We start from the raw sequence: 14,969 nt of genomic DNA, 5'->3' as shown, positions 1-14,969 counted from the left end.
CACATTTTTCTGAGAATAGAATCCCTTGTAGTATTACAAGTGTGTGTGTTAAATATTCAGATCTCCAGTGGTTCTGGGGATCTCCAGGCATCTGTGTGCTTAACCACCACTTCAGGAGATTTGGAAAGGGCTGCCCTAGATTATACTCAAAAGTGGCACAGGCTAGGCATATTTTCAGTTTTACTAGATAATACATATTTTTTCCTACATCCTTTATATTTGTTATTTTCAGACTTAAAATTGCTTATCAATTTGATGGGTGAAAAGAGGTATTTTCTTTTTAAGTTATATTTCTCTGATTACCATTGATAATGACACTTGCTAGCACTTACATAGCATTTCCTACGTCACCTGCTGTTTCAAGGTGCTGACTTACATTAACTCATGTTTTCTCCCAACTCTAGGAGGTAGGGGGCAATTTTAACTGATGAGGAAAACTAAACACAATAGCTACCTGCCCAACATCATCAACCAATCGTATTTCCTCTGCTGTAAATTTCTCACTAACAGCCATTACCCATTGTGTTGCTGATCATTTTCTTACTGATAACTAAAATTTTTGAAAAATATAGTATTGATGCCATATTTTGGTCTATCATATGTGTTGCAAATAACTTCTTTCAGTCTTCCACGTATTTATACACCTTGTTTCTGGTGACACCTTTATTTTTTCCCAAGCACTTTCACATATGGTATTTCAACCCTTCATTCATTCATTCATATCATCCTTGCTCACAGTGCTTGGCAATGAATGAGATTACAGACACCTCTGCTGAGATAGGGTCTGTGTCCTAATTAGAGATGACAAAAAATACGCCAGCAATAAATAAAAGATGGGTCAGATGCTGCCAAGCACCTTGGTGGAAAAATCAAGCACAAGAAGGGGGAGAAACTGGTGGGTGTGTAGGGGCTAGGGTGAGGTGAGGGTCATTGCTACTTTATATTGGGTGGTTGGGAACAGCCTCACTGCTAAGGTGGCGCATAGGTGACCTGAGGAAGTATGGGAGTAAGCTCGTGGATCTCTGGGTGAATCATTGCTCCAGGTGGAGAAGAGCCAGTGCAAAGGCCCAGGGCAGAAGCACCGAGTGTGTCTGGGGAATTGCAAGAAGGCCAGTCTGGCTGTGATGGTTGCATGATGGGGAAAGCAGTGGATGAGGTCCAGGAGGGGTAGGGGAAGAACAGGCTATGTGGGGCCTTGGAAGCCACTGTAATCACTCTGGCTTTGATGCTGAGGTATATAGGAAGCCAACTGAGGTTGTTTAGTGTTTACAGTCTCTGGGAAGTTCCTTAAAATTGCCAGGATCCCATAGGATGTGGTAGCATCTGGCTTGAAATCAGAACTTCTGACTCTGGTCTTCCTTTATCACATCACAGCTAACTGAAGTTCTCATTCCCTTTTTTCTTCACAACAGGAAGAAACCAAGAAAAGAATGCCTATCCAATGCAGAAACACCTGTAGGGTCACCACCTATCCTGGTCTGCTAGGGACTCAGAGGTTCCCCAGGATGTGGGACTTACGGAGCGAAAATGGGGGGAGTCCTGGCCCTTCTGTGCTGCTGCCTGTGGAGGCTGTCCAAGCTCTGGAAATATCCCAGGCCATCCTCAGGTCCAGGACCCAGGGTTTCTGATGGCATTACTATTTAGATTTCACTGGAATTACAGAGTTTACCTTTGGATGGTAGGATTAGGTGTAGTTTCCCCTGTCCTGCTTATGTACGCTTTTTTTATGCTTAAAAAAATTTACTATGAATATACATTATGTTGATGCTAAAAAGATAGTAGCATGGGAAAGAATTAGTTTATCTCTATTGTCTTTGTCCCGAGTGTTTAGCCCAGTTCCTGGTATACAGTAGGAGCTCAATGACATACTTTAGACCACAAATTACATGCACTGAGGAAGGCATTTTATCAAATACCAGTAACGTGCTCAGCCTCCGAAGGACCAACACTATCTTTCAGTGGTTCTCAAACTTTAGTGCCAGTGACTCACCTGGAGGGCATGTTGAACCAGAGATTTCTTGGCCCACCCCACAGAATGTCTAATACAGTTGACTGGGATGGGGTACCATAATTTGTATTTCTAACAAGTTTTCAGGTGATGATGTTCCTGCCTGGGGGTAAGGGTGGGGTGGGAAGGAGAAAAGAACCATATTTGATTGGTTAATTAGAACTACTAATTAATTGGTGACTTTATTTTTGGTGCTAGTGTGGTCTTTTAACCATCAGGTATAATCTTGTGTCATCGGAAAATTTAGGTCTGATTCTGAACTAATTTAAATATGAATTCATTCATTCTTTCATTCAGCAAACGTGTGTTGCCTTCTCTCATCAAGAACACGCTACCAGACCTGAGACTGTACTATAAATCGATAGTGATCAAAACAGCATGGTACTGGCACAAAAGCAGAGAAGTAGATGTCTGGAACAGAATAGAGAACCAAGAGATGAATCCAGCTTCTTACCCTTATTTGATCTTTGACAAGCCAATTAAAAACATTCAGTGGGGAAAAGATTCCCTATTTAACAAATGGTGCTGGGTGAACTGGCTGGCAACCTGTAGAAGATTGAAACTGGACCCACACCTTTCACCATTAACTAAGATAGACTCTCACTGGATAAAAGATTTACATTTAAGACATGAAACTATAAAAATACTTGAAGAAAGTGCAGGAAAAACTCTTGAAGGAATCGGCCTGGGTGAATATTTTATGAGGAGGACTCCCCAGGCAATTGAAGCAGTATCCAAAATACACTATTGGGACCTGATCAAACTAAAAAGCTTCTGCACAGCCAAGAACATAGTAAGTAAAGCAAGCAGACAGCACTCAGAATGGGAGAAAATATTTGCAGGTTATACCTCCGATAAAGGTCTTATAACCAGAATCCACAGAGAACTCAAACGTATTAGCAAGAAAAGAACACGTGACCCCATCTCAGGGTGGGCAAGGGACTTGAAGAGAAACTTCTCTAAAGAAGACAGACGCACGATCTACAAACACATGAAAAAAAGCTCATCATCGTTAATAATCAGAGAAATGCAAATCAAAACTATTTTGAGATATCACCTAACCCCAGTAAGAGTAGCCCACATAACAAAATCCCAAAACCAGAGATCCCAAAACCAGAGATGGATGTGGAGGAAAGGGCACACTTCTACACTGCTGGTGGGAATGCACACTAATACGTTCCCTCTGGAAGGATGTTTGGAGAACACTTAGAGACCTAAAAATAAACCTGCCATTCGATCTTATAATTCCTTTACTAGGTTTATACCCAGAAGACCAAAACTCACAATATAACAAAGACATCTGTACCAGAATGTTTATTGCAGCCCAATTCATAATTGCTAAGTCATGGAAGAAGCCCGAGTGCCCATCAACCCACGAATGGACTAGAAAATTGTGGTACATGTATCCCATGGAATATTATGCAGCCTTAAAGAAAGATGGAGACTTTACCTCTTTCATGTTTACATGGATGGAGCTGGAACATATTCTTCTTAGCAAAGTATCTCAGGAATGGAAGAATAAGTATCCAATGTACTCAGCTCTACTATGAAGCTAAATTATAGCTCTCACATGAAGGCTATAACCCAACTATAGCACAAGAAAGGGTCAAGGAAGGGTCAAGGAAGGGGAAGGGAGGGGGGAGGTTTTGGTAGAGGGAGGGAAATGGGTGGAGCCACATCTACGGTGCATCTTAATGTACACAGCTATGATTTAACAATAAAAATAAATAAATTAAAAAACAAAAAAAAAAAGATGAATTGAGAACACAGTTATGGCCCTTTAGGTACTGACACTTCAAAAAGCATTAAGCCATTTCTTTTTTCTTTTAGTTAACTGCCCAAATAAGAAATTAAATTCAGGAAGAAAATAAGAAACTTTAAATAGAATATGTTGTTCATTGTCAATTCAAGAAAATTGACTGACTTTGATAAATGATCTACAAGCTTAAATGTAGGATTGTCTTTTATGAATTCAGCTGTTGAGGATATAGGGCAAATGAGGCCAACTTCATGGACTCAGGCCAGCCACTCAGATGATGGGTGGAAATGAGAATAAATTTAAAGTCCTGTGTTTGAGCCTCAAAAAAAAAAAATAAATAAATAACTCCAGTGAAGTTTGTGTCAAAAAGACCTGGGAGTTTTAATTGGCTTCTATCCAAAATCCATATATAGCAAATCAACTGTGTTAGCTTCCTAGGGATAGATTTTACAACCGGTTTATGTTTGAGGGTTAACCGAGAAGAAGCATTGCTTAAAGTTAGATTTCTGTGGGCTCTTTGTGTTGTGTGCACATACACTTCTATACAGTAAGCAATTGGTAGGTTTTGCTTGGAAATTTTCTTGGTAAAGTTCTGCCAGCATGCTCCTGGTAGTGTTTTTCAAAGTGTGTTCTGTGACCACTAGAATCAGTAGCACCTGGAAAGCTTGCTAAAATACAGATTCCCAGGTCCCTGCTTAGACTTTCTAAACCAGCACCACTTGGGATGGACCAAAAATCTGCTGGATGAAACTAAACTTCTAGAACCCTTCTCTAGGTAAAAAAGACAGGATTCTTGGGAAAATCTTGGGCTTAGTCATAGACATGATCTATGTGATCTCTAGATATTCTGTTTTCTCATTAGGATTCTTAGTTTCCTTAGGAACATGTCAACTATATTTCTTCTGTCTTCCTTCTCACTTTGTCAACCTTCAAAGAGCATGAACTTGCTATGAACCATCAACATAGAAAGTCTACCTTCCTGATTTTCTTATTGCTTTAGCTGCTAGTGAACTCCACCTCAAATTTGAGGTCTGTCATAAGCAATTTCCCAGGCATTTATGGCAAATTTTTGTGTTCCAACTTTTCTCTTGGATTCATCATCTTTTCCCCAGGTCATTTTCCTTTTCCTTCATTTCACTTAATAATTCTGTTGTGTGCATTTCTGTCAACCACTTTGTTTTGAGTGAAGTAAGGTAAAAAATGATTTTTTTAAACTAGCATAATATTGTTTTCAGGTAGACATTATGGAGTAAAATAAAGTCTACTTTTTGAATAACATCAAAAACATGGAAGGAAAAATTTGTGAGAGCAGTATATGGGTTCACCTAACACATGGATTTGTATCTTCATCTAAAGGATAGAGATAAAAAAGAAGCTATTAGAATCCCAAACAATGGGCTTATCCTTAAACCAGATGCTTGTTGGCATTTCTAACTTGTAATGATATATTTACATCTTTTTTGTCATTAACTGAATGTTTGTGTCCACCATCCCAGTGTATGTTGAAGCACTAACTCCCAGGGCCTTTACTGAACTAAGGTTAAATGAAGTCATAAGGGTGGGGCCCTGATTTGGTGCGATTAGTGTCCTTATAATAAACATCAGACAGCAAGTTGTCTCCCTCTCCCTTTTAAAATACCAAAACAGTGGTATTTTATTAAGACAGCCCAAGCAGACTAACATATACATGTTTTTAAAAACAGACAAATGAGTATAAAAGATAAATAATATCAGCTCTTTGCTACTGAACTTCACTTTTATCTCTCAATAAAATAACTAAGCACTTACTAAAATAAAATAAACCAAGAGAGGAAGAATATGCTAATCATAACAACTATTAGGAGTCCTGGGTTAAATTCAATGGAAATTTGCCATTCCTTTCACATTCAGGAAAAATAAAGCCAAAATAATGAACCTATGGTTTCTGTTTAGCAACATGAAGTCCTAACTCAGCTACCTGCTCCAGCTAAAAAGATGCTGCCCTTGACCTTTCAAATTAAATCGGGCATCTGTCCAGCTCTAGATGCCAATTAACCAAAATACATATGTAGAGGTGATTGCCTGGAGTTAACTTTCTACTCTTGACACTGATATGGGAGTCAGAACTAGAAAATAAATCCTGTATTGAATCACCTGCCAAAGCAAAGAGTGTTGTCCAGGGAATGCTGGTTTCTTGGGTCACTGCCAAGGGATAAGGCCAGCTGGAGCTGCTAATTAGGTCTATGGAAAAAGACTCAGGTTCAGAGCATTTATCTGTAATCACAGTTATATGCACTAAGATAGGTTGGAAAGCCATCTGAATAGCCCCTAGCACCCCGACACTAAAAATCTTTTTAGCAAGGAGAACAGGGCATGTAAACTGGCAGAGAAATTTGTTCCAGGTGCTGTGTAGACGTCCTAGGATTCTAGCGTCCAATTAATGATTACTTGAATGTCCTCCCCTGGGTGGGCAGTTGTCCTTAATTCCTTTCCTCATTCCCCAAATTGCTCTGCTATACATGTGAGCCCCATGTGACCTGCTGGAGAAGAAGCTCAGTGTACTGGGGTGCTCTGGCCTTAGCAATTTGTCTCTTACACACTACGAAGTTGCTGGGACAGCACTAGAGTCTGAAGAGGAAAGAGATGAGTCCTGGGAAGAAAAGAATTAAGAAATCATGTTTACTGACGATGCAAAGAAGGGAATTGCATTTTGCACCATTCTCTACAACATGTTCTTACTCCAGCCAGTTTGCTCTCTAATGGCTGCCCAAACCACCTCTGTCATCTTCAGTAGGTGGGAGAGAGAGCCAGTTCTGTCTTTACTGTCCCCACGAAGGTAGGTCAGCTCTTAATTCATCACCTACTTTGCCGCCTAATTACACCTTCTCCTGGCTGCGATTTACCACTCTCTCCAGTTGTAATATCTGCTTCAGCAGTGTGGCACTCTCTTCTCTCTACATTCCCTGCCATTCCTGGGCTTCAGGACCTTTGCGGCCACCACATAGGAGCACCCACATCGATCCACATGTGGGGTGCCAGATGTGGTGCTAAGACCTTCCCTTATGTTATTGCACAAGCTCCTCATGACACACGCATGATAGGTGTGCCCTTTCCCTAGTTTTCCAGATGAAGAGCAAGGTGTGGAGTGTGACTGCCTGAGCCACAGGGCGAGTGAGGCATCTGTCATCTCTGCTATGCCCTCCCTCATCACAGCCTCCGCCATCCATGTCACCTCCCTAATATTTCCTCCACTGTTTCTCCTTCTCTGAGGAGCTGGAGGAGAGAGAGGTTTTACCTCTGGTCTGAAACTCCCCAACACCCTTTGCCTTGATTCTACCCTGTTCGATTTTGTAAGGTTCCTATTCCCCCTATTTCCTCTCCTGCACCGGTGATCTTTCATTCGGCACTCATGACAAAGCTTTCCCTTTTCATGAGAAAGCTTTTCTCCATTTACCTGTCTGTGCAAAGTAACAGGCAACCTGAGTAGGCAGCCCCTTTCACTGACTGGCACGGCAGCAGGCTGCCCTCGGGAAGCTCAGATGCTGAAAAGGAGACGAGATGGGAGTAAGGGTGATACGGACGTGGAGATGCAGTCAGTGTGATGGAGGATTCAGGGAAGGAAAGAGTATTCCCCATCAGGGAGGTGATAAGAAGGTTTCATGGAGGGCCTCGGCTAGGAGGCTCAGTCTGGGAGGATTTCTGCAGACAGAAATTGGAAAGGGAGCACGAGGCAGAGGAATTGCCCAAGGAAAGGCCGATTTGCAGGTTTGAGTGGGTGCATGGAGCATGTGCAAATGGTGGAGGATGAGACCACACTGTAGGAACGGGTGACTACCATGCTGGGTGACATCCTACAGGTAATGTGCAGGACAGTGACACGGTGATAACATGAATTAGGGAGATTATTTTGGTGGCGAAGTTCAGGATGGACCAGAGTGTGGTGACATACAGTCGAGAGGCTATTATCAAAGTCCACGTTGGAACTGCTGGGCTCCTGCCCTGCCCTTGATAGCAATAAAAACAGAACAAATGTTCAAGAGATATTTGGAAGATGAAACTCCTGATTCTCTTGGGTAAAGGAGAAAGAAACACCAGAAGAGTCTTTGAACATGAGCTCAAAGTAGCAGGGAAATGGGAAGTCATGAAGAAGACTTAGAAGGTGGCGGGGGCAGGACATGAGTTCATGCGTGATCTTTAGGGGTCAGTGGGTTGTTCCCTGGCTCATGGCTCTGGAAGGCAGAGTTGGAGAAAAACAGCTGAGAGCACTTTGCCTGGAGGGAAAAGCCTTTACGAAGCGCGTGATAAAAGAGGTGCTGGTGCTGAGCAGGAACGGGTTACAGTCACCTCTTAATCCAACCCTGCTCGCCACATATTCAAGAGACGAATAAATGATGAGCTACTCAGTATGTGTTTGATGAATTAGTGAAAGAAACAATTGAAAAAAATGACTGGATGAATTTATGAAGTCCTGTATCGATGAATGAAAAGAGAAGAAGACTGAGGGCACACTCTTCGGGGTATAGTGGAATGTATTTTCACAAAAATTTATCAAGAACTTGAAAAGAATCTTCAATAGAAAAATAGCCCGGAGGCTGTACCGCCAGCATGCTGACTTGCACAGAGCAGCCAACGTGCCCTCTCTCTGCTCCAGGGGGATTTCTGGGACACTGTAGAGGTTTTCTGGCTTGTGAACTCCTGTTTCCTGGCTGCAGTTGGGTTCTGGGCCATCTTTTGTTTCATTCAGTTTCAAATCAGAAGATCCTCCTGGATGTTGGCTCTTAGAGGGGAAATGGAAACTATTTTGTGCTGCCATGAAGGAAGCTTTCTGCATCTGGCAGGGTCTCTGGGCTGGAATCAGCATAAAGAGAAAATTAGGAAATACTCGGGCAGGCAGCGGTCTCCGTGAGTCTCCTTGTTAGGACTCCAGTTACTGGGAAAATGTCGAAAGCCCTTTCTGGTTTACGGCTTTGAAAATTCAAAGAGAAAATTCCAGCAATACTTCATACAGCACTGGCATCCCAGCAGGAAGGTCTGTGTAAGAACCCATGCATAATGCGAGATGGCCTGCGTGACAGACACAGCCAGGACAGTTTTCCATTTGCTCAGTGCTCTGCTGGCACAGACTGGCAGCCTCAGAACAAAGCCCATTTTGTGCTTTCCCAAAGCACCCTGATGGACTTTCGAGGGTTTTTCTTTTCCCTGGACGCCTGCTTTAGGGATCTTTAGCCCTTTCCTTCAAACAAAGAGCTAAATTAGGCCACTGTTTTGTTGGCATTTGGCATAATGAAGGGCCATATCTGTTTGTTACTTATAATTTTTGCCTATCCAGGGGAGGAGGCAGAAACTCTTATGGTGTCTTTAAGGATAGAAAGCTCTTCCTCTTCCTTTGTGACGAAACGCATCCCAGCCTGAGGGCTGAAGTATCTGAAATCCTACTAGGATATTTTTATAAAGTAGAGATCATCAATCCTGCAGCTCCTGCTCTAGGACCCTTCTCTGTCACCTCTGACGGGTGATGACGTGCGACACGTTGCCAGCCCCAGACGCAGCCTGCTGCACATACAAGCAATATTCACCATCTTAGAAAGTTCCAGCTCCCAGTAGGTTAAAATCCACCTTCCTGGGTTACATCTAATACTTCTTCCACAGGACAGTCCTTTAAATACATTTGAAAAGAATGAGGGTGTCTGCATTTGCCAAACTAAATATCCTCAGATGTTTCTCATTGGCCATGATTCCTAGCACAGATTAAAGCCTCCCTCCCACTCATTCCTTTTTTTAAATTCCCACCAGTACTTATGTGCCAGATACTGTGCTAGACACTTTTTCCCTCTGTTATACAACTGGTACATTTTAAAGGGAAGCAGCGAACTGACGCACTGACTGTGTGAGCTCACGGCCGAGCACAGGCTTCGGACTCATGTGGATCTCAGTCAGGTTCCAGTTGTGTCCCTCCTTTCTGCAGTGGGATCCCTTCAAGCCTCTTAACCATGATGAATGTCACGCTCCTGATTCATAGTGTGAAGGCCATCATTTCCCTCTCGCAGAGCTAGAGATAATGTGTGCCAACCGCCTGCCTCCCCTGCCCTGAGCAGGAGCTCCGTCCTTACACTCTCTGGCACACTGTGCCAGGCCCTCAGGTCACATAAGAGCACGGGATAGTCTTGATCATCAACATGTGTCAGCTACAAATGCAACCCACTGTGAGCTTGTTCAGCACGCCATCTGTGTTTTTATTTAGGTTATTGATAACAATGTTGACCAGGACACGGTCTGCCTGGGAATGAGCCCAGTGACCCTCTGCAAGGACACCACCCTCTCGTGCCTTCATGTCATTAGGAAGCATGTTTTGGTCAGGGACATCGAGCTGGTTACAAGCAGAACCATGCTCTTTCCCAGTCTATAGTTCTCCATTGCTTCCACGTGGCTGTTCGGGAGGTGCCTATCGATGGCCCTGCTGAAAGCCAGGTAGTCCATGTGTATATCACTCCCCTGTTATGGTGATCAAAAGAGCCTCTGTCTCCCAAGTGTTCTCTTTTGAAAGGAGAATGCTTCTGGGAGGGCTACCATCTTGCATTAATACACACTAAAATGCTAGTGGTCTAACAGATCCCTTTGTATCTGACTCTGGTGGGAGTGGGAGAGTCACTGGATTCCAGAGGTGGGGCAGATGGTGGTGATGAAGGAAGGCTGTTAATATAAATGGATAAGGTGTGTAGCCACAGCAGAATGGGAAAGGAAAACAAGTCTTATTGACTTAGCCCTTGAGCGCAAGAATGGACCCATGCGCAGATCCACACTTTACAAAGAGAAAAAGATGTGTGGCTGATGACATAGTCCCTGAGGATTGCTCACAGATTCTCCCAAGAATGTCCACACTCTGAAAGTGTCAAATGCACCTTTCATCCCCTTCCCCCAGTCCCAGCAGGGGACAGGAGGGATGGTAGGTCCCTCTTGTGGCAGATCTTCAAGTTCAGTGCCCCCTAAGATCTCACCCAATGAACAGTAAAGCAGCCAACATTTATGGAGAGGGGCTTGTGATCTGCTGGCCACGGCACTGGGCACTTGACGTGCATATGTCATAATTTTCACAGTAAGCCTGTGAGGGAGGGAGACTATTACCATCCTGGTCTTACAGTTGGAGAAATGGAGGCTTACAGAGGCTAGGCAATTTGCTTAAAGTCACACAGCTATACAGGGAACAGAGCCAGGGCTCTGTCCCAGTTCTGCTGAACTCTAAAGAGTTTTTTTAATCTTTAGACAAATTATGCCTCTCAGTCTTATTTTCAGGATTTTATTATTTGACCATTGTGGCTGTCCTAGCAGGAATGCTAGGGTTGACCCAGAGGGATGGTGCTGCTGGGCCCCTTATGGCTTTCCTTCACCTGCTCCATGGAAGCCCTAATGCTGAATGTTGTGTGTGATCATGTGTCCTCCTAGGTGGCCTGGCCATGCTGGGGAGCCATGGTGATCTGGAGTGGACTTCCCCAATTCAACTTTCGGCTCACACCCAAGGAGACATCTGCTCTCTGGAATTCATATTGCTGGAAAGCCACCCTTGAAATTGTTTTGAGAATGGGCGGTGGTGTCTTGGAATAGCTTGACTGGGGGCTGAATCTCATTACTGACAGAACTGTGACCTTTTCAGCAGAATATGGAAAATGCCATGGATATAATATGCAAAAATGATGTCAGTGCTGTGATATGGGAGAGAAGGGGATGGCCCATGCGGGATGTTTATTTTAATGATATCACCATCATTTGTTATGTGGTTTGAGTTAAATAGCAGTCTTTGAGTCTCAGCTCCACCAGTGATCTCTCAAAACATTCCCTTGTTTTGTCTGGTGTTATTTAGCACTCACTCTGCTGGGTTTCTTGGATGAACAGAGTCCTTGATAGGATTTCTTTGTTCTGATGTCTTGAATCCAAGAATAAGAGGGCCTTTATTGTCAACCTAATTGTACCCATATTGATCCCAGATACAGTCATTCTTTAATGAGAACAGGAAGGAGTGTGATGTTTTAAATTAGGGAGACAGGCAAAGTGGACCCCAGATGATGGATGAGTTCACTTGGCGTGCTTGAGGCTGGAACACACACATTATGCTCCCCCCCGCCACACACACACACACACACACACACTCTGTAGCTGAGATTAACATGTACAGTGACAATAGATTATAAAAATACAAACATGTTTACATGACCCTTGGGAAAGTTTCCAAATGTGTGGCTGCCAGGTTGACCCTAAGGGCTCTTCAGTTGTACCAGGCGATGGAGCTGAAGGAGGCAGATGCTCCACTGTGGGCTCCCAGCTGTTGCTAAGCTGGGGAGCCAGAGAAGCTTTGCTAATAATAGTCCTAATGGTAAAGTGAAAACAATAGCGTACTTCTCCACCTTGCACGTGCAATGCATTTCAATGCTTTGTGTATATTAGACCCTTTCAATAGGGTGAGAGAGAGAGAAATGTCATTGTGAAGGTCATTCATATTTCCGTTTGATATATAAGGAAACAAATCCAGAGTGAGGACACTTTCTTGCAGACACACATGTGGGGAGTATGAGCTCCTGAGTGTTAGGCTGGTGCCACTTCCTGGCCCACCGACCATCTGGTGAGACATGTGGGCATAGATGACCATGTTCTCAGCAGAGTGGGAGCTGGCCTCACATGCTCTGCACAAGTGGCCCATCCCAGAAAGTCTCATGAGTGTGCCCACTCCTACCCTTTACCCTGGATGGAACGCTGTATAAAGCATTCCAGGTGTGTGAGGGCGAGGCGGGATAATGCACCAGGTTGCTAGGGCTGCCATAACATGATTATGCAGACTGAGAGTTTAAAGAGCAGTAACTTACTTGTTACCATTTGGGAGGCCAGAAGTCCAAGACCAAGGTGTTGGCAGGGTTGGTTTCTTCTGAGATGTCTGTCTCAGATTGGAGATGGTCGCCTTCTCCCTCTGTCTTCACCTGATTTTTTTTGCTGTGTATGTCTATGTCCTAATCACCTCTTCTTATAAGGACTGGTGAGATTGGCTTAGGCGCCCACCCTAATGACCTAATTTTAACCCAATTACCCCTTTAAAAACCCTATTTCCAAATACAATCCCATTTCAAGATGCTGGGGGTTAAAACTTTAACAGATGGATTTGAGGTGGACACAGTTCAGCCCACACTAGGTAATAGGAAGTACATAGGCATAAGGGGAGGCAGAAGGTACACAGGGGCCACGCCAGAGTCATTCGCTCCACTGTATGAGTATCTGTTCTGTGCCCAGCCCTGAGCTCAGCTGCCCAGCAGCCCCGTCACAGCCAGGCAGGGCACCTCTGGGGGCTGTGCCACCTCTATAGGTCCCAGCAGACTGCCACCAATGCTATTCTACTGAGCTGAGAAAAGAGAGTCAAGTTCTTACTCTCTTGTGCATAAAAATCACTTGGAAAACTTGGTAACGTTGGATATTTGGACCTCATCTCAGAAATCCTGGTTCTGGGTGGGCCCAAGAGTCTGCATGTCCAGCAACCTCCCAGGGGAGGCTGATGCTATCAAAAGTCCACGGACCACATTTTGAGTAGCTTGGCTCTCTGACACACTGGGAATTATCCTCCTTAAATCTGGCTCCACTTCTTTTATTTAGCAGCCTCTGAATTGTGCACAATCTGCATTCGAAAAGCTGTCTTTCTCCAATCAGGCCAAGAGTGCAAACCAAGATGTTATGGTTCATTTTACAGACTTGAGAGCTGTGGTTGTACACAAAGCGTGTCGTTCATTCCCTGTTCTCCTAAGATGTTTTTAATCCCTCACACTTGTACAGGAGGAGCCCATGAGGACTAGAAGAGAACTCATCTCCATGAAGACAAAGAGCATGTGACCCGCCCCGAGTTGCTGCCGCTGTGTCCACACTTAGTCTTTTGCGGATAACAAGACAACCAACTTTGCTGGTTAATTAATTAACCAGTGTGATGAAGGAAAACACAGTGGTGCTGCCAGAACACACTGCCTAAGAGATCAGTCTTAAGTATTTGTAGCTAAAAGAAGAGTCTGTGTTCTGAAATTTCATGTGAAAGCAGGTCATTTTGTATTCAGAACAGCTCTTTCAAAGAAAGAGTTATGAATAGTTATTTCACAATAGCCCATTTAACCTGTAATGTGACTAAAGTATTTACATCATTTCTAAACACTGGGTCTTAGCAGAAAATAGTGCCAAGCTCCTACTGAGAATACCCCAAGCAAACATTTCCCTCCAAGACTGACGTAGGGGAGGGGAGAGGAATGAACAGCAAGTGGAGCTGAGATGACAGGGAGGAACGTGCAAGAAAGCAGGAGTAATTCCAAAGCAGACGTTGGGACTGAGGGCATCAGACTTAAATACTCTTGAACTTGTTCACTTTTTGGAGCCATTTATTTTGTGTTGATTATTTGCTAACACAGATTATATGAGCATTATCTTTACTGTTCTCTAATTCACGTGCATTATTCTTGTCTCCCCAACTAGATTACAGTCTCGTCTTTAAGGTGTAGTGCTGTGTCAAATATCTCTCCTGTCCTTTGAAGTGGCCTCTTGAAAATCAATTATTTATACTTCTTTACTCACACTGGCTCCAAGCAGGGCTCAGAAATCCAGGTATAAGGAGTGGTGGGGTTAGATTTTGAGGCTGAATTGAGGTTTACCGGGCAGTGGCCTGAGGGAAGTCTAGGGGATAAAGGAATGGAAGGTGCTGGCAATGGCAAGAAGACAGAAGCTTGGCTGCTCATGCTCTGCCAGTAGTTTAACTCCAAAGAGAAAAGAGGAAAGAGCAAAATCACTTCCTATGATCTCATGGGAAACTGCTCTAAAGGAGAGTTATCTAGAAATAGCTTTATTTACCACCACCCGTTCTTATTATTCTACGTAAGGTTGACGTAGGATTGATTATGGAGAAAGGTCGGTGAAATTACTAGAGATTTCCAAGTTGAATAGGGCCAGCGTACCTCTGGCAGCTCCCTGAAGCTCTCAGTGGAATGAGTTGGGTTTGCCCAGTGAGTCCTCCCTGTTTCTGGCCTGGCCATGGTAGCCTTATTAATGATATAGCCTGAAAGTTATTTAACTCCAAAACTTCTAGCTTCAAGTACATCTTAACTTCAGGTGACAATAAGAAATTGCCTCAATCATACGCCTTCTTTGGAAAGACTTTTGTTATAGCAAAAGAATACTCAACTAGTAGAATATCTGAGTTTTGAAATCTGTTTTCAC

This window comes from Nycticebus coucang, chromosome 5 (assembly GCF_027406575.1).
Source record: "Nycticebus coucang isolate mNycCou1 chromosome 5, mNycCou1.pri, whole genome shotgun sequence".
In the NCBI taxonomy this organism is placed as follows: domain Eukaryota; kingdom Metazoa; phylum Chordata; class Mammalia; order Primates; family Lorisidae; genus Nycticebus; species Nycticebus coucang.
The sequence above is the reverse complement of the archived record's forward strand: the minus strand, read 5'-3'. Positions refer to the sequence as shown.